At 46.4% G+C, this 20,485-nt stretch overlaps 1 protein-coding gene across 4 annotated transcripts in view; it reads left to right on the forward strand.

Annotated features, from left to right (window-relative positions):
* Positions 1 to 228: 228 nt before the first annotated feature.
* Positions 229 to 20,485, forward strand: part of DTNB (dystrobrevin beta) — a 716,394-nt gene continuing 696,137 nt past the window's right edge. For all 4 annotated transcript variants that reach the window (XM_085613210.1, XM_085613208.1, XM_085613207.1 and 1 more), the window contains exon 1: positions 229 to 348. The gene's annotated coding sequence lies outside the window, so the exon portion shown is untranslated. The remainder of the gene's footprint in view (positions 349 to 20,485) is intronic.

Here is a 20,485-nt window from a genome sequence, read left to right on the forward strand (position 1 = left end):
CGGTCACACAGAGAACAAAAGATGGCGCCGCGGGCCAGAGCCCTGTGGTGAACTACACTGGCCAGGAAGCACCGCGAGAGGCACCGCCGGTGCGTCATGACGTGCCGCTAACGGAAAAGGTGCACTTGCATTGTTGGTGGTGGCGGAGGACCACAGGAGGAGGGAGGGAGCGAGCGAGGGATGGAGGGCTCAGCGCGCGCCGCGGACAGATGTGCGCGTGTGTGCACGCGCCTGGCAGGAGGCGGGGGGCGGTGGTGATGCGCGCGGCCGCGCTCCGAGGCAGAAGTGAGAACGGGCGCGGGAAGGAGCCGCTGCCGCAGCCGGTGCGAGCTTGGGGGGCAGCCCGAGGTGAGAGGGAGGAAGGGAGAGGCGGCGGTGGTGGTCCAGGGGCAGGAGGAGAGCGGCCGGGGATGCAGGCTGAGGTGCAGGAAGCAGCGGCGCTGAGCCTCACTTCCTGATGGAGCCGCAGAGGTGTGCAGCATGTCGTCTGACAGGGGGCAGGCGGATGGGGCTGCGTGTGCCCCACCTGAGTTTCGGTGGGGTCTCCTTCTCTCTGCCAGATGCGGGGCGCATGGCTGTGTTGGGGGCGAGGGGTCTTTCCTGTTCAGTGGGGGTTGTACTGGGGAGCACGCCTCTCTTGTGGAACCAGGGGGTGCCCGTATTTAGGAAAGGTTTGCAGGCCTGATAAACGCGTGTGTTGGTTACACCAGGGTGTTCTCACCCTGCCGAGCTTCTGGTGCTGTTTGGGAGGGTGCTGTGCTGCCAGGGCTAGTGTGGCGGTGCTACTGCTTGGGTTGATTTGATGCTCCGCTTTAAGTATTGCCATGTTGCTTGTAAGGGATCTCTGATGCTAAGGTGTGGGTGCTGGTAGAACCAGGGGATTGTTATCCTTCTGACCTTTGGGTTCTGTGTAGGAAGGGTGCTGTGCTGCCGGGGCTAGGGTGGTGGCGGTGCTGCTGCTACTGCTTGGGTTGATGTAGTGCTCAGGTTTGAGTATTGCAATGTAGCTTGTGAGGTACCTGTGATTTAAAGGTGTGTGTGCTGTTTGAACCAGAGGCTTGACATCCTTCTGAGCTTTGGGTGCTGTGCTGTTAGGGCTAGGATGATGGTGTTACTACTTGCGTTGATGTAGTGCTTAGGTTTGGGTAGTGTGATGTCTCTTGGGAGGCAGCTGTGATGCTAAGTTGTGGGTGCTGGCTGAACCAGAGGTTTGTCACCCTTCAGAGTTTTGGGTGCAGTGTAGGAGGGTGCTGCGCGGCAGTGGTGTTTCTACCTGGGTTGGTTTAGTTCTCAGTTTGGGTATTGAGATGTTATTTGTGAGGGAGCTCGGAGGCTAAGGTGTGAGTGCTGGTTGAACTGGAGGCTGGTCATCATTCTGAGCTAAAGGTGCTGTGGTACTGGGGCTGTGTTGTTACTTTGTGGGTTGACACGTTTTCTGCTTTAATTATTGCTCCTACGTTTTTAGGTTGCCGAGGACTGGGCACTGAGTTGTTGCTTGTGATCTGATAGGAATGATAAGGTTTGGGAGAGTTGTAGTGCTGCGGATTTTCGTGTATTGTGATGTTGCTGTACTGAGAAGTCTATGCTATTTGGCAGACAGATTTGCTTGCTGGTCTGCCTTGCATGTCGAGGTTCTACTTAGGTTGAGCTGTTGCTGTGCAGCGAGAAAGTGGGCGATGCAGTACTCTTTTTAGTCTGAGATGTTGCTTTGCTTCTAACCCGGTTTGCAAATAGGAGACTGTTTGGCACGTGTCTGTACTAGTAATCTTTTTTTGTTGGGCATTGTTTTGGGAGTAAGCTATCCTGGTGAAGTTTGCATATTTGGAATTTTATTGGGTTCGGTGAGTCATTTGCTGTTGATGTCTAGATATGAAGGTTGCTGTTTTGTTTGAGAGCGGTCTGTCGATGAGGTTTGGGTGTCTGGTGTTACCTTGGCATATAACTAGGCTGGTAAAATGTGTTATTGTTGATGCGTCAGTGCTACTGATTGGTTGGGAATGTTTAGTCAGAAGCAGCTATGTTGGTAAAGTTTTGGTGTTAGGGTACTGTTTGAGAGTTAAATATGCCACTAATGTGTAGGTGCCACTTAAAAGGCAGTTGTGCTGTTGAAGTTTCAAGGTTTTGTTTGGAAGGAATGGTGCAGTGCCTAGAAGGGCTTCTGCTTGGGATCAGGTGATATAATTGTGCTGCAAGAGTTAGTTGGGAAGGTAGTCTTTGTTAAGGTTCAGATGTTTAGGCCTGTAATGTTGCATGCGTTAACAAGTTGTAATGTTTTTGTTAGCTGAGTATCCCGCTTGCTACGGCGGCTCCCATTAGAGATCGATTAATGACAATGTTGTGTGAACTAAAATACTTAGGAGCCTTCAAAATTTGAACATGAGCATTGGCCAGCATCTTTTTTTGTAGTGGATAACACCTCACAACACATGACTCCTGGCCATCCTGTGACATGATTTGTCCCAGAGCTGTCAGCCTCTAGCTTATGGTGATATTTTGTCGAGGGTACCACATTCCTACCAATGTGGGGAGACCAGGTTTCCACTGAGGTGTGTTTGAGCCCTAGGAAATGTCCAGTTTCCCCTTTTTCCTTCATTCGTATGTGGACCGCTGCTGTCGTTACCCTGTGCCACTTTGGACCAAGTTTCCCTTCTTTGGGCATGGCACATTCTGAATAATGACTTGAGGCATGAACGCCCTTCCCTTCATCCACTCAAACAGGCCGGGTGTGGGGCTTAGGGTTGACGCCGTGCACCCTATCCCCATAAAATACACCTCTATGAGCTTCAGGGCAGGAGGGGCAGATTGTGTCTCTGTGATGCGCTAGTCCTGAAATCCTGCCACCCTGTAAGGACGTGCCTTAGTCTGCATTGGAAGGGGGCAGTGCACTGGTGGGGCATCCTTCTTGTTGTGCGACGGCGTACAGGAATAGAAGCAGCCTTTTGTTCCTCCGCTTCACGATAACACGGTTTCTTGGAGCATTAGTCATGGTTGAAGACGTGGGTTGTATTGTGAGTGTGTGTATGTAGTCGAATGGTGTGTTCTCTTCGAGGGTGGGCGGTTCGAAGCCCTTCAGAACCACCGCTTGGATTTGAGCTGTCCACAGTGGCACACTCTCTGCTGCCTGTACTTCAAAGCACTGCAAGTTATTTGCAGAGCAGCGATCTCCAGCAAGTGCGGTGTTTTGTGCAAAGTATTTGCAATCCTTGATTTTCCCATTAAAAGTTGTAGAGGAGATTGTTTTAACCCTAAGGTGAGGGTGTTCAGCACAAAGTGACTTTCTGTGGTGTATTTATAATAAATGAAATCCCTAATGTGTACGTGGGTCCCCAGCCAAATTCAAGATGTGCGTACAAGTACAGTTTACAGTTTTAATTCACGTTTATTTGGAACGTAGATCCATAAACAAAACACACAATATTTAAAATTACATCTTAAAAAGTTCATTTCTTTTAAAACAATAAAATACATCTTAAAAACTCATTTAAATGCCTTTATAACCTAAGTTGCACATAGTCTATTTGCTACAGCTCAATAAAAGTATTCAAAAATACTTTCACTTTTTGCATAAACTTCCCCATAGCAACAGCAATATCTCAATTAGTCATTTCGGTTATCAGTGCGACAGCCTGTGTCCTAGTTTTTATCTCATATAACTTAAATAATGGTTTTAAAAACATGCATCGTAATTCTAAAAGCCTTTGGCAATCTAATAATATATGTAACAGATCACAATGTGTGTGCAAAGTGCAAGTACATCTTCCCATCTTGTCGATCATGGCGCTTTTTATCATATAATTTGTATAAAATGCGCAAAACACAGCTGACTTGTATCAAATTGATTACAGTTCCGAGTACTACATGTTATTGTTAAGGAAGAACACAAAGTCTTACCCTGTCACCATAACTTCCATGTGTAATTGTGCACATGACGATGTCTTCATACTACCCAAGATGGGGCGTAGTGGCTGGAAACATTCTGAAATACTATTTTTTGCAAGTTGATGTTCGACTAAATTGTTACACTTGTAGTGTTGGTCCAGTTTGCAGCTTTGGACACAGTAGTATCCTAAACTGCACCTGGACGAAGGAGTTTCCAATTTCAACACTCATACCCTCTCTAGTTTATTTGCACCGCTATCTCCAGAATAATATTTTTGTTTATACCATATGTTTTTGACTAAGTGTCTTCCTTCATCTCTCTGTTATGTGTTCCTGCTCTTATATAAAGCTCTCTCCTTCCCCGGTTGCCTGGCTCACACTTTATTGAACTGCAAATTACGTGCATGGGTGCCATGGAGGTTCAGGAGTTCTTTACACAGGCAGAGCTGCTTCAGGTATCGGACACAAACAGGATGCTACGTAGCCTTGCTGATAGGTTTGCGTTCCATCAGTACCCACACATACTAGGTGGTGAGGTGTGTGCTCCATCAGTATCCACACATACCAGAAGGTGGGGAGGGTTGTTCTCCATCAGTACCCACAGATACCAGATGGGGAGGGTTGTTCTTTATCGGTAGCCACACATACCAGATGGGGAGGGATGTTCTCCATCAGTACCCACTCATACCAGCAGGTGGGTGTAGTAATTCTGGAGGAAACGGATATAAATACAAGTTAGTATTTATTAGACTACATGGTCGTGGAGCCAGTAGAGAACAGCTCCTTCAGGCTCAGCAGAAAGGACCAACTGAACCAAAGCATTCAATTCCTAGACAACCGATATTCCACAGGTGACATCATAGAGAATGAACTATATACAGCAGAAGCACATTAAACAGTACAACGTTACTACATACCTTCCCTTGTTCCCAAACAAAATATAAAAGGAAACAAAAGGAAAAGAAAATTATTGAAATCGAGAAGGAAGAGCATGAGGTCTTGTACTCCTTCTCACAGGATGAGTAGACCTGGGAACTTGCTGAACAATAGAATTAATGTCACCACTTTTGTCCTCAAGTTGTTTGAGAGACGTCATTGAAATCTCAATACTTTTAGCAATTGTGATAGTCTCAACATGCGTTGCCAATCAATTTGTAGTAATTGAGGCGGAAACTGATATAAATACAAGTTAGTATTTATTAGACTACATGGTTGTGGAGCCAGTAGAGAACAGCTCCACCAGGCTCAGCAGAAAGGACCAACTGAACCAAAGCATTCAATCCCTAGACAACACAGAGATCCTACAGGTGACATCATAAAGCATGAACTATATACAGCAGAAGCACATTAAGCACTACAACATTACTACAGTGGGGAGGGTTGCTCTGCATCAGTACCCACTCATACCAGGAGTTGGGGAGGGTTGTTCTTAATCAGTAGCCACACATACTAGGTGGGGAGGTTCGTGCCCCATCAGTACCCACACATACCAGACAGGGAGGGTTGCTCTCCATCAGTAGGAGGGTTGTTCTCCATCAGTAGCCACACATACCAGGCGGGGAGGTTTGTTCTCCATCACTACCCACACATACCAGTTGGGAAGGTTTGCTCTCCATCAGTACCCACACATACCAGTTGGGGAGGGTTGTTCTCCATCAGTAGCCACACATTCCAGTTGGGGAGGGTTGTTCTCCATCAGTAGCCACACATACCAGGCGGGGAGGGTTGTTCTCCATCAGTAGCCACACATACCAGGCGGGGAGGGTTGTTCTCCATCAGTAGCCACACATACCAGGCAGGGAGGGTTGTTCTCCATCAGTAGCCACACATACCAGACTGGGAGGGTTGTTCTTTATCAGTAGTCACACATACCAGTTGGGAAGGTTTGCTCTCCATCAGTAGTCACACATTCCAGTTGGGGAGGTTTGCTCTCCATCAGTAGTCACACATACCAGTTGGGAAGGTTTGCTCTCCATCAGTAGCCACACATACCAGGTGGGGAGATTTGTTCTCCATCACTACCCACACATAGCAGGCTGGGAGGTTTGTTCTCTATCACTACCCACACATACCAGGCGAGGAGGGTTGTTCTCAATCAGTAGGAGGGTTGTTCCCCCTCAGTAGCCACACGTATCCTACGGGTAGGTTTGCGCTCCATCAGTAGGATGGTTGTTCTCCATCAGTAGCCACACATACCAGGAGGTCGAGAGGATTGTTCTCCATCAGTAGTCACACATACTATGTGGAGAGGGTTGTTCTCCATCACTACCCACACATACCAGGCAGGGAGGGTTGTTCTCCATCAGTAGCCACACATACCAGGTGGGGAGGGTTGGTCTTCATCAGTAGGAGGGTTGTTCTCCATCAGTAGCCACACATACCTGGCAGGGAGGGTTGTTCTCCATCAGTAGCCATACATACCAGGTGGGGAGGGTTGTTCTCCATCAGTAGCCACACATACCAGGCGGGAGGGTTGTTCTCCATCAGTAGCTGTAGGAGAGTAGGATCTGCTTCTTATAGTTACCCCCACCTTTTGCTGATGTTTCACTGTTTTTCGACTTTAGTCTGGCTGGGGCCCTGCTAACCAGGACCCCAGCCTAGCTGCTTCCTCTCTAAACTGATTACCAGTACTATAAGTACACTCCAGATTGGATTCTGGGGTACCCTTATAAGTCTCTAGTATGTGGTATACTATGAACCCAGGTCTTAGGTACCCCAGAGGCCTACCAGGGGCTGCAGCATGTACTATGCCACCCCTAGGAAGCCTACCAAAATGACACACCAGGACTTTTACAGCAGCCTGTGTAAGGTGGTGCATGCACCCCTTACTGAGGTATAGGTTCACTATATCTCTCCATATCACTGCACATATAAACCTATCAGTCACCCCTATGGCAGGCCTCATCAATCCTAAAGGCAGGGTGCTGGGTTTTATGTGAGAGGGTGCCCATGCATGAGCAGAGCCCCTCTGCATCCTTCGGACCCTTTATTGTTTGTGAAGCAGCCAAACCATATAATCTTAAGTGCATTATAACCAAACGGTAAATGCTAACTTTGGGATGGCTGCACGGAAACATGTCGTGTTTGGTGTCAAACACCTTGGAATCATACCCGGTACCAGCTAACAGAGCCCTGGCATCACAAAATGGATGCTGCCAGCCACAGACACGAGTATTCCCTCCTGCTGCTGGACAAAACTCAGTCAGGGGAGACCTGGGCAATGTTTCCTGCCACAGGGAGGTGTCGCCACCTCCCAGACAGGCTTTAGTGTATTGGGGCTGGGTGGGTGCACTCCAAGAGTGCTTTCAAGTCTGCACTGGGGGCACACTTGGTGTCCCTGTGCATAGTCCAGCTCAAACCGGCTGCAAGGGCTACCAGCTCCTGCTCTGGCGCGAAACTGGACAAAGGAAATGGATGTAGCCATCCCTTTTTCCTGACCCTCCTATAGGTGGGTCCCTAGAGTTTGTCCCACCCCTTCCTTGGGTATAAGATAGGAACCCCTGGCTACAGGACTTTAGATTACACCTGGATGAAACTCTGATACAGATTCCTGGAACGTCGACGATCTACAAGGCGCTAGATGACTGAAGAATCTCCCTTGGAGTAAAGGAGTTATTCCCCTGCTTGGCAGGCACCAAAAACGCATCTGCCCGGTTTGCATCTCTGAAGCTCCTACTGGACTCCGAAGAATTTGCAACACAGGAGGTGGGTTCCCAGAGGCTGACCCGAGCTCCCAGCAAAGCTGAGACCCGTAGCCCTCGTGGGGACCGTGGAACAGGAAACCCTGGACACCGTGCACATTTGCAAGTGCATATGCTTCTCGTCGATCCTTGAGGATGTGCTATGGTCTACTTGTAGTCCACACCCCGAGCAGTGTCTCCACCGAAGATTACTGGCCTACACTCAGCAAGTGACCCGTGGGCTGGTATTGTGTTATTCCTCTCGAGGTCCCTTCGCGATCCCTGGTCTGTCGACTGGTGGGTCCCTGTGAAGGCAACTCTAACTTTAATTGGGCTTACCTGGTTGCTCCAGACGTGTCCTGACTCTCCATCGCTTGGGAAGTCCCCATGACCTTGCTGGTCCGCACAGAAGCATCTTTTCTCTTCCTGCGTGGGTTGCTGTTGCCAAGGCTTGTTGGGTTTAATCCGAGCACCGACACTGCAGCACTCGACATCCTTCGTGGGACAGCTCCAATCCAGTTCCTGGTCGTCGTCGACGCCTCCTAGTCCTCGGGGCTGCAGAGTCAAGCTTCACCTCTTCGCACCTGAAACACCCGACATCGGTGGGCATTCCTCTATCGTGCCCGTGGTCACTGGCAAGTGACCCAGACTCTGTTCCCTCTGCTTTCAGGTTCTTCTAAGCTTCGATCCAGTTTTGGATCACACTGGACACTTTTCTCCTTCCCGGCAGCAGCACTTTGCAGCAGGTCGCCATTGAAATCAACGACTATTCCTGACACCATTTGACACCTATGCATGCGGCTTCCCTGTGTGCGGTAACTCGAGTACTCCGGTGCTCCCGTGGGTGTTAGCCCTAGAACCCCATAAGTCTAAAGGGGTTTGCTCAAAGTCCTCTCCTATGTGCCCTTAACTTCTAAAATTCCAACCGCGACTTTCCCATAGAATAGTACGGGGCTCGCGGCTGTGTTCTCACACTGCACATGTCCCCCGTGGGTCTCCTGTGTCCCTACCTTGGGTGGTTCCTTGGGGTCCCTGCGATTCTACGTGCTCTAGGCACTGTGTCTAGTCAAGTCGTGGTTCTTGTACCACTTTCTTAATATATGGTTTGGCCCGCCCCTGGGGTCCATTGTTAATTGTGCTATTTACTGTCGTTTTAGAACTGTATTATTGTGTATTTGGGACTCTAATCTCATAAAGAGATTAGTAGTGAGTGTTTAGAAATAAATACATATATTTTATATATACCTGGTGTGGTTCTCCTTTCATTTAGTAATTCAAGAGGTTATAATCTGGTAAACCATGCTGCTTTACACTCCTTCAAGAGTTAGCCTGAAGGCTGCTCTCCATAGCTACCACTAGGATAGCTTTCAATAAAGGTTGTCTTTAAACCTATCCTCAATAAGGTTGTTTGGACTGGTGCAAGGTGCCCACTGTAACTAGTGGACAGCATATGCCAGGCCAACTTCTCACAGTAGCCACGCTTACCAAGCGGGGAAGGTTGTTCTCCATCAGTAGCCACACATACCAGGTGGGGAGGGTTGTTCTCCATCAGTAGCCACACATACCAAGCGGGGAGGGTTGTTCTTTATCAGCAGCCACACATACCAGGTGGAGAGGTTCCCACTCCATTAATAGCCTCACATACCAGGTGGGGAGGTTTGCTCTCCATCTGTAGCTACACGTACCAGGCAGGGAGGGTTGCTCTCCATCAGTAGCCACACATACCAGGAAGTTGGGAGGGTTGCTCTCCATCAGTAGTGACACATACCAGGAGGTGGGGGATGGTTGCTCTCCATCAGTAGCCACATATACCAGACAGGGAGGGTTGCTCTCCATCAGTAGCATTACATACCAGTTGGGGAGGGTTGCTCTCCATCAGTAGCCACACATACCAGATGGAGAGGGTAGCGCTTTATCGGTAGCCACACATACCAGGAGGTGGGGATGGTTGCTCTCCATCAGTAGTCACACATACCAGGAGGTGGGGATGGTTGCTCTCCATCAGTAGTCACATATACCAGACAGGGAGGGTTGCTCTCCATCAGTAGCATTACATACCAGTTGGGGAGGGTTGCTCTTTATCAATAGCCACACATACCAGATGGAGAGGGTAGCGCTTAATCGGTAGCCATACATACCAGGAGGTGGGGATGGTTTCTCTCCATCAGTAGCCAAGGATACCAGGAGTGGGGGGGAGGGTTGCTCTCCATCATTAGTCACACATACTATGTGGAGAGGTTTGCTCTCCATCAGTAGCCACACATTCCAGTTGGGTAGGGTTGTTCTCCATCAGTACCTACGCATGTTAGGTGGGGAGGTTTGCTTTCCATCAGTACCCACACATACTAAGTGGGGAGGGTTGTTCCCCCATCAGTAACCACACATACCAAGTGGGGAGGGTTGTTCTCCATCAGTAGCCACACATACCAGGCGGGGAAGGTTGTTCTCCATCAGTAGCCGCAAATACCAGGTGGGGAGGTTTGCTCTCCATCAGTACCCACAGACACCAGGAGGTGGGGCGGTTTGCTCTCCATCGGTAGCCACACATACTAAGTGGAAAGGGTTGTTCTCCATCAGTAGCCACACATACCAGGCAGGGAGGGTTGTTCTCCATCAGTAGCCACTCATACCAGGTGGGGGGAGTTGTTCTCAATCAGTAGCCACACATACCAAGCGGGGAGGGTTTTTCTCCATCAGTAGTCACACATACCAGGCGGGGAGGGTTGTTCTCCATCAGTAGCCACTCATACCATACGGGGAGGGTACCCACACATACCAGGCAGGGAGGGTTGTTCTCCATCAGTAGCCACTCCTACCAGGTGGGGGGAGTTGTTCTCCATCAGTAGCCACACATACCAGGCGGGGAGGGTTGTTCTCCATCAGTAGCCACTCATACCATGCGGGGAGGGTACCCACACATACCAGGCAGGGAGGTTTGTCAGGGCCCAGCATGTCCATCAGTGATCGGCTTAGTTGTCAGGATGGAGGTCCCAGGGCACACCTTCGGCACGCATGCGCACTCGAGGCCTGGTGTGAATAAGCATCCTTGCTGCGCCAGTCCCTCACTGGGGCTGCAGCCTGTTTGGAATGTGCGACACATACAGTAGATTAACACTCGCGCCGTGGAGCTGTTAATGGTGCAGGGACACAGTGTCTGCTATTGTCGGTGGATCCTCAATGCAAAAAGACTGAACAGTACACACTGCAGTGCTCGGATGCAATGAGCGCTTGTTGCACGTAGTAATGGGCTATGGCTTTGCAATTGCTCGCATCAAATATTTTTGCACAAACGGTAAATGAATGTGCAGTATGATCCTGCCTGCTATTGATACTTTCGGCTTTAACAAGTGCTTTAGTTGCATGTAAACATTCACGGAATAGCATCAAGGCGTGTTATGTGCAGGCATGGTGCCTGCTACTGGCAGGCTGTGCTACACATGAGCAAGCCGCTCCTTGTGTATTTGTGATTTCATCCCCTTCTGCATTCTGTAAAGTTAGCAAATTACCACAGTGAGCGACGCTTCCGGTAACACACAGACGTGATCTGTCTACTCTAATAAACCTAGCTGGCTGGCCCTTCTATACTCCTATACAAGTCTACTGCGTTGCTGGCAGTTACATATTTTTTTTAATTAATAGAATCACAGTAATATTCTACCAGGTGAGGCTTGGCCTCTCATGACTTACACGTTGTTGTTTAATGTTGTTAAAGTTTAGTTGCTTCTCATTTGGTCTTAAGTGTAAGCATTTTCTTGAAAGGTCTGTTTGCTGATGGCTTCCTGTGAATGAGCGCGAGTGTGTTTATACAGAAATAGTTTTATCTCTTCCCCCTCGATGGTCATGAGGGCCGCGTTGCAGGGGACATCAGAACAAGCTCATGTGAATTGGGGAGCCAGAAATCTGCCCACCACACTGGCCAGGCTGTCGTGCTGGGCAGGGATTGTTTCATGTCCTGAGGGGTTCTACCGGGTCTTAGTAAAATGTACATTGCCTTCATTAAGATAGTGTAAGTGTAGCTTGATATTGCATCTCAAGAAGAACAAATAGAGGGGACATTTGTACTTCAAATCTGTAGGGTTTCGGGGAGTATACCACTCCGCACCACATTCTCTTCTTCTTTTTATCTTTACTATGACCTTTTCCACGCTTAAATCGTTTTACCTTGCATCACATGCCTTATGAATCGTGTTTTCTGATGAGCATGTACTATTTCTTTTATAATTACCACTGGTCTTCACACCTTCTCTTATTGTACTCATTGATGTAGACATTTCCTACTCCGGAGGCAGAAATAACTTTACTACTATACGCTGGAAAGGGCAATTTTGTAATCCACAATTTTTCTCGCCCGGAGAAAAAATTCAGAAACGAGAGAGAGCTTGTTTAACAAATTTATTTGTGGAAGTGAGCGTTCCCCTCCCCCATGTTGCAAGGTTACCACATGAGTAGGCGCGAGCCACTGATTTTTGAGAAGTGCCAGTTTGGCTCCTGAAGTTGTAGCATATGCTGCTTTTCATGACTAATCCCACGCTGTGCTGGTGGAATCCTGCCCATGTCTGACATAATTTGAATAGTAGTCCTTTGGTAATGTATGTTGTCATGGCATCCCTTGTTCGTGGTTGGTTTGATCAAGTTATAAGGATATTGAGTTAATATATCCTTCATCAATCTTCCGTAGCACTGCTATTCCAAATGGGTTACGGGTAGCAAAACCTTTGATTAGAAAGAAAACCCATGTACTCGTCTTAAATAGAAGCGCAGCTTACTAAAAGCACTGTGGCCAAGAACGCGCAATGCATTATTGGCTGAGCATTGTTGATTTTGAAGAAACTCTATTAAACTGGATGTACTGGTGCTCTTTGCGAGCCCATATATAGATAACACTTTCCATCAGCTGACTTGTAAAAAGAAGGAAATGTGGTTGCACTATGTGGTGGTGCTGCCTGTGGGCATGGACTGCTTGTTTAACTAAAGCAAGTCACTAGTTCCTGGGTCCCCTGTATCTTTGGTACTCTGCTTAGTAACGCAAATAGCATTTTCCCCATGTGGACTAATGCGTCCATGTTAGGGGGCCTGTGTTTGACCTCATGATCACAATCCCTGCAGATCCACTCACTTTTTCATCCACCCGAGGTCGATAAAATGAGTACCATTGAGTTGGGTAACAATAAACCTCTGTTATTCAGCACCAAGATACCATGTTATGTTGTATTACGTTATGGGCCAAATATTAGGAGTTTCCTTACTTGTAAAACTCTGAGTATGCCATTTCCGTGCACAGCAGCTCACATTGAGTGGTCTGATTGAAGTGCCACATTTATGTAACCTTTATCCCAAAGGGGCTGATGTTAGGCCTGTTGATTAATATGGACCCTAAAGTAGGATGCTTGTTATGGTGCCTGTTAGTCCCCTTCCGGGAGGGGGGTGGGGGCACACAGCAGACAAAGCAGCTACTTGGCCCTGCCTGCGATGGTTGAGGTGGGTTGCTTCTAGTGCCCTGGTGTTCATACTATTATTTGGCTCACAAACCTGACCAAGTACAACCATTTCACCTCTTGACTTTCAGAGTAGTGAGGGTGACCGGTCGAAGGATTTTCAAGTGACAGTGTGCGGTCAAGGACTCGGAACACAACACACAGCCAACAGACACAATATCTTACCGCTCAGCCCAGTGCCTATCTTTAGTTAAAAGAAAGTACTTTAATCTTGCAGCAATGAAATACTGCACAGTTCAGTAGGCATTGCAATTGGTGTCATAAGCTCAGTTGCAGCTTCCCTTCTGGTACTTTCACCCTGTGCTTGGTGATATCTGATGTCTTTAGTCCCCGGTATACTGTGGGTATAGTCATTAAATAGGCCCCGGTGCATATTATTTCAAGTTACCCTTCTGCCACCCCCCCAAACTAGGAGGCCAAAGCATGACACACTTGCTATATGCAGACGACCTAGCGCTCCTCAGTCAGACAAAGATCGGCCTTCAACGGCAACTGTCCACCTTACATGTCTACACTGCTAAGAACATGCTGGATATTAATTAAGCAAAGACCAAGATGGGCTCATTCACCCTAAAATCAAATCTGGTCAATAGATGGCAGCCTAAGTGTGTCTGGCTCCATCACAGCAAGGGCTACACATACTTGGGGATCCTTCTAGATAGTAAATGGTTATTCACACCTCATCTACGCTCTATAAACAACAATGGCTCCAGTTTAATGTTTTCTCTCTCAGCCATCGCTCTGAAGCTATGAGGCCCCAGCCCCGACCCTCTCCTCCAGGTGATGAAAGACAAACCATCCCAGCACTATCTTACGGGAGTAAAAATTACTCTGGGCATAGAAGCTGGGTCATTAGACAAACTGTAAATACAAGTGGAAAGGTGCACACAGAAAGAATTGCGGTCCGTAGAGATCAATATATGATTCAGAATGTTTTATTTTTTCTGTACTTTGTATCCATATCAATATTTCTCTTATTTGTACAAAAGTCATCCATCCACAGGGAACATCCAGCTAACACGTTTCTTCCAAAATCAATTTGTTTTAACTTTATCGGGGCTGTCAGTAATGTACACAAAGCAAAAATAAGACACTTCCAAATGGCACATTTTAAGACAATACACCACAGCACTATACACACAAAAGAAAACAAGACATATAATTGACATGCAATGCAAAAATGGAAAGAATACAACAACGTTGCACCACATTTTGCACATTTTTCAGTATACCAAGGGTGTTACGTAAATGATATAAATCATACTAAACCAACACACATTAACTTAGCTAACATACAAAACATATACCAACATAAAAGTTGCAGAAAAGGGAGGAGAAAGAAACATAAATTCAATCCAAAATGGTAGTACTTAAAAAGCAAGACTCAATTTACAGAACAAATTAACAAAGACAAATCAAAGTTCCACCACATTACAACAGTCTTTGTCTGCCCTCATTTTAATGGACCAAGGGAGTCACATATATACTACAGAGCAGCTCATACAACATGAGGAGCGAATCCCCTAACATCTGCCAAAGCCATAAATTGAATTGCTCCAATAGAATGATAGACCACTACTGCATATTGTGCACATGAGCGTTTATAGAAACCGTTTTGGACAAACCGTAACCCATCTTCATATTACGGTTTTACTCACCACCATGTTAGTAGGCAAACTGGTTGCTAGAATCTACAAAGCAACTCTCCGCCTTCCAAAGAGAGCATCACCTGCGCAAGTGAGACTCGAGTGCAAAATCATAAAACATCATTGGGCCGGAGGCAGTTGCATTCTCAACTTATGTCACGAGCTCATATCGGCACCACCCGAGTCCATGCATGGTCTAATCTGGTGCGACCATGAGTCCTTCGACTCAAGATCATCATACAGGCAACATCTTGAGGACAAACTGGAATTCTCACTGTCTTTGAGACCTGGAGCAAACATCTCCCCCACCAGGTCTTTAAGAAACTAACATCACTCACGGCTAAAAAAAATTTCAAAGCTGGAGGACTTGACAGTGTTACGCAAGCGCTCCCCTGCATGGTCAGTTATAAACTCATATTCTTCCACCAAGCAGCAGAGCAATATCCATTGTACTTAACCTATATGGATCAAGGCGAGGCTTGTGGCTTTAAGACTGAGCGAGTGGAATCTTCGTGCTCATTTTCCGCCCTGGCGCTGCTCAGCTACTCACGACACAAGCAGCCGACTGCTGACAAGTGAAATAATCCATAATCTATATTTTATGTATCTGCCCTCAACTGCTTCAGCAAAGGAGAACTTTTCTCTGTTACAATTTTATTCGGCTAGGAGTGTGTACCTGCCAGCAGACAGTCATCGCCAGCCTGAACCCATCTAATCCACTACTAAACGTTAAAACTGTTAAATTTCTCCAGATTTTCCAACAATAGCACTGAATATAATATTAAATTGCATTATACAACAAACAGGGTGCACAAGAGTGGCTAAGGGGGCAGTGGAAAGGGACACAAATGCGGATTGGTAGGGGTATGAAGTGAAAGAAAATACAATATTTTGAAAAGTAACCAACATTTTTTAAGACTTATAAAACAGAGCGGGAGACAGTGGGTGTGCGTTTTTATCTGTGTATGGAACGATTCCTGGTGAAATCCAACAGACACAACACCATACCCGACTGAAAAAACCTAGACCCAATTGTTTTAACGGAAAGTACATTTACTAGGGGGGTGTAACACCCCAAACGTTCCCCCCCCCCCCCCCCCCCCGAAGCTACGCCCCTGTGGACATACTCTGCACTTACACCCTCTCCATTCAGGTGGAGGCAGGAGACCAGTTTAGGCCTTCAAAACGATGACTCCATGATGGTGTCTCTTAAGCCGTCGCAGACTCTGCGCTACGAGGGATTCCATTTCAGCAGCAATACTGCTCCATTTCAAGAAGTCAACAGCAGCAGCGGCGGCCTCTTGGGCCCACGGTGGATTACAGGACGACACAGTGATACTCGTTCTCACAATGGCGTGTTGCAAGTCACAGTAGAAACAATGCAGAGAGACCAGAGGTCCTCTTTTTTTGTTGTTCCCCTAGATGTGTACCACGTAAAGCTCTTTTTTTGCCCTCTTGTCAATATTCCCTCTATGTATATACTACAACTAAAAAGTAGCAAAACAATAAAATACATTTTGGTGATCATTACAACGAACGCACCCACAACAACGCATAACCGCTACAACAAAGGGATAGCAATGTATTTACCACTATGAAGTAAGTTAAGTCGCATTATAATTACAACACAATTAAGTGTTGTAATTGTATAGGGGTTGTAGGGGGTTCATTTAGGGTTCAGGAATGGGCAGTAAGGAGTTTTTAGAGTTCTAGGATGTGTACTCTATGGGAGGGGAAGTGATGAGTTTTTAGGGTTCAGAGAAGGGTGACGTTAAGGGGTTTTACAACTCAGAGGTAGGTTTTATATGGGGTATTTATGAGTTTTTAGGGTGCAAGGATGGGTGGTGCATAGGGATAGCAAGGAGTTTTTAGGATTCAGGAATGGGTAATGCCGAGGGGAGGGAAGCAAAGGGTTCTTTTTTGCTTATGGAAGGGCAGTAAGGATATTTTAGGGTTTATGAGTGTGTGTGTTTGTATATATAATATATATATATATATATATATATATATATATATATATAATATATACACACGTAGATCTCTAGTATAATGTGAGGAAATGCATAGTTGTGGTTTGCGTCACAATAATAAATGTTTCTTTGGTGAATGAGATTGCGTTTTAGGTGTAGTTGTGCAAGCATGGTAAGTGCAATGTGTGGTGTTGACTATAGTAACATTAAACACAACTTTTTGACTTTCAATACATACACAAGAACTGCACAAAGTCTTAAGACAACCCAGTAATGTAAATATAATAATAAAAACCCTCAAAGGTCAGATTAGAAGTATACCTTCCACTTCAAAAGTGACTTGCAATGAGATAAGGGGTCTCTCAGCACTCTTGCAGACAGAGACAAATCAGACTTGAGACAAAGAAGCGCAAAAACAAGGCAACAGACCATCTCCATCTTTGCACCCAGGATCTCGTAGGACACCCTGTATGCATCATGGGGTCTCAATTTGTTTTTAATTTTGAAAAGAGCTCCAAATACACCTCAAATAAAAAAAGAGAACTTCACGATGCAGTAACATTCCGCTCATGATCTCAGAAATATGCTACTCCTCCATTCAGACAGTGACTGTGTCTTTACTTATAAGTTTGCTTTCTGCTGTATAAATACAACTTACACACATCTTGTAGACTCCCTCAACACAAGGTGAATAACTTAAGTATCAGTTACTTTGCATGCAGGCAATACATAGGGATTTACTGCATGTAGATTCCTAGTTAGAATTATGCCCACTGCGGGGTGTGTGATATTGAGAACAAGAGACAGTGACAGTTGTGTAGCTTCCACAGTAAACAAAGAAATATATATTTATAAATATAGAAAGAAAGCAGAGAATCGGTGATTGGATTAACTCAACCAGTAGTGAACCACATCAACACAATGATCACCCTTTTGGAGTAAAATGAAGCTGAATCTACGGTTGCTGAGAGAAAGGACATGCAGCGGCTGCCAAAGTCCCCTGAAAACTCCAGCCGTACCTGAATCTAGGCATGGACTTGTCCTGAACATGAGCAAGAAGGCCAGGAGTTGCTGGCATAAATTCAATTTATCTGTTGGGACAGGAACATCCCCTGCATGGTAAACAGGTGTGTACCCCTGCCTTGAGTGACCAACTGCATGCAAACTATATATTTTTTTAACCTGATGTCACACTAGTTTAGTCAGTGTGCAGAGGCCTGTCCATGGTAACGCAAGTTCCACAACCTGTTCTGTGACCTGAAGGGGTGCACCATGGGTGCCCTCCTAAGGGGCAGAGTACAACTGTCCAGGCCCTCGGGGAATTACATAATGTGGTAGTTTGATCATACTGTGTTTAGTGAATCGGTAATGCAACCAGACTTTTTTTTATGATTTAGAGAAAGTGTGGTCTGCTAACTCCGTGGGTGTGAATGTCTGCTTATTCTGCGAACCAACATTATCTTGCATGGACATCCTGTATGCATGCTGAGGTTGTGCGGGCTCAGTGAATGTGTTCAGCACAAGTATGGTAGTAGGACTCTGCGTGTGGCATAAGTCTGAGTACCGGGGCAGTGGGATCCACTTTGAATGTTCCTCATTTTGCATGGCACAAGATGGAAGATGAGAACAGCTTCCCCAGACAGTGGAAGTGTATTACCTGCATTTCTGTAGCTGGAGGTTGTCGACACACACAAAAGAGAGAGAGAGAGAGAATGAGGGGGTGGGGCTTTTTTTCATGGAAACTCTGGTAGCAAAAGGCTTCAGATTTCTTGTTGAGCACTGACATGTGGTAGATGGTATAAATGAGGGGTTGAACTGCAGTTTCTATTGTTGAATGTGAGGAAGTTCATAGCTGGGGCCTGCCCTTTGTTTGTCCATGACTGTTGCTACAGGAAGGCTGATGGCAAGCAAATGCAGAGATCTCACACTACCTCATGCCTTTGATTTGTGTACTTGAGCTTGGAGTAAGTCCTACTGCTACCTGCTGTGAGAGCCATCACCGTGCACAAAGGCTGTGTCTGACAAACAGCCAGAAAATTTGATTTGGAAGATAATCAACCCAAACCAGTTTTGAAGCTTTGGATAGTGGATCCACTTCCCCTCTGTGTTAAATGTGTATAAAAGTGGATTCCAAAACACCCCACTTCGCTCTAGTTCCAAGATCTTAACCAACATGAAGAGCTGCTGTGTGACCATGGATTGTGCCTGTCTGGTAGTCAGTCTCATAGAGGAGATGGGATATTACCTGCAGTCTGCATGTGCTGCTGCAGAAGCCGAGGGTCTGCCTAGTGTCTCGAAGACTGTCTGCTAAGAGGAGACCGTCTGGACATACAGGAGGAACAACTATCCAGAAAGAGAAGCCCAGTGGGTTCCCAGCGTAACAGCCGGAGAAAGCGGACTACAGCAGAGAGCAAAGCAAGGAGTTACCTGTGTGTTAAATGCAGAGCAACTACTGTGTTTTGTGACCCCTTTCCACTCCTATGATCAGTTTGTCTTTGAGATAAGAAGGTAGTCGGAAGTGGATGACCTGTAATGTAATACAGTCCATCTTACTTTTGATTCTGAGTCCTTTCAGCAGTATGGGGACTTGGTATGATTTGGGACATGGTCTTTGGGACAAGATGAGGCAGGCCGCTACATTCACATTGGCCATTAGGGAGGGGGCTATGGAACTGTGAGGCCACAGAGAAGAGTGCGTTTCCTCTGATATTTTACAAAAAGAAAGCCTGTATTGCTGTCACTTGGAGGGATAAAGTTTCTGATGCTTTTCTCTTAATACTATTTTTTACAAGGTTTGAAACCTGGTTCAAAAAATGTATCTGGAGTCAGGGAAACAGAATTAAGCAAATGTAATATTTTTGTGTTAATGCTATACTAACAGGGTCTCAGAAAGCGTTCTACCACCTATTGGTGTTGAACCTTAGACTGTGACGTGTGTCCTAGCAGGGAGGGTATTGTAGAAGTTGCTGAGAAAACAGAATAATCTTAGGCCCTTTTTTGACTGCAATAAAGTAGTCGATCTAAGACGTATTGGTATAGCATTCCAGAGCTTTGGAGCCATACTGGAGAAAGCACTATCACGGAAGCAGGGTTCGTGAAATCTTGATATACATAAGAGCAAATAGTTAATAGAACAAAGTTATCTGTCTTTACAGTATTTGTTTAGGCGGCTGCTAATGAATCTGGAGGTAATTCCACAAATTCAAACGTTAGTGCTTAACACATTGATCTGGGTCCGTATGCTAATCTCAAGATCTGGGTAGTACGGAACAGTATAGTCGAGTGATTAACGGAGTTAATACCCAAGTAGACCCCACTACAATAGCTGGGTTGAGAGCCCTTGAGCTCACCTGGTCTCTTAAGACAAAAGAGCATCGCTAGTAGGAGTTTCCTCCTGTAAAAGTGCAGACAGATGTATCTCAAGCAGCCTGGCTCTTCGTATGAGATGACTCAAATTTAATTCCTAAAGTTTTTACGTAACCTACAGGTTGGGTGGCAGGGACCGAACTCTGATCACAGCCTGTTTCCTTTGTGACTTTGAGGCACGCCGGGTATCCAAAAGCAGCCATGGCCTGAATAATGCATGGATGGGAGCAGGCTGTGCTCCTGAGGTCAGCTTTACAAAAGGGGGTGGTGATGGACGGAGCATCAGAACCAATCAAATACTCACACCCAGTCAACAGATCTGGGTTTGATCCAACACCGTTCTTTAGCCCACTCTGCCACCCCAGTTCAAGACATGGCCATATGCAAATCAGTCTGACCCTGTGCCTCATGGGAACAGTCCAGCCCGAACTGCCAAGCCATGTCTTCCC

The sequence above is a fragment of the Triturus cristatus genome, chromosome 6, assembly GCF_964204655.1.
Source record: "Triturus cristatus chromosome 6, aTriCri1.1, whole genome shotgun sequence".
Lineage (NCBI taxonomy): Eukaryota > Metazoa > Chordata > Amphibia > Caudata > Salamandridae > Triturus > Triturus cristatus.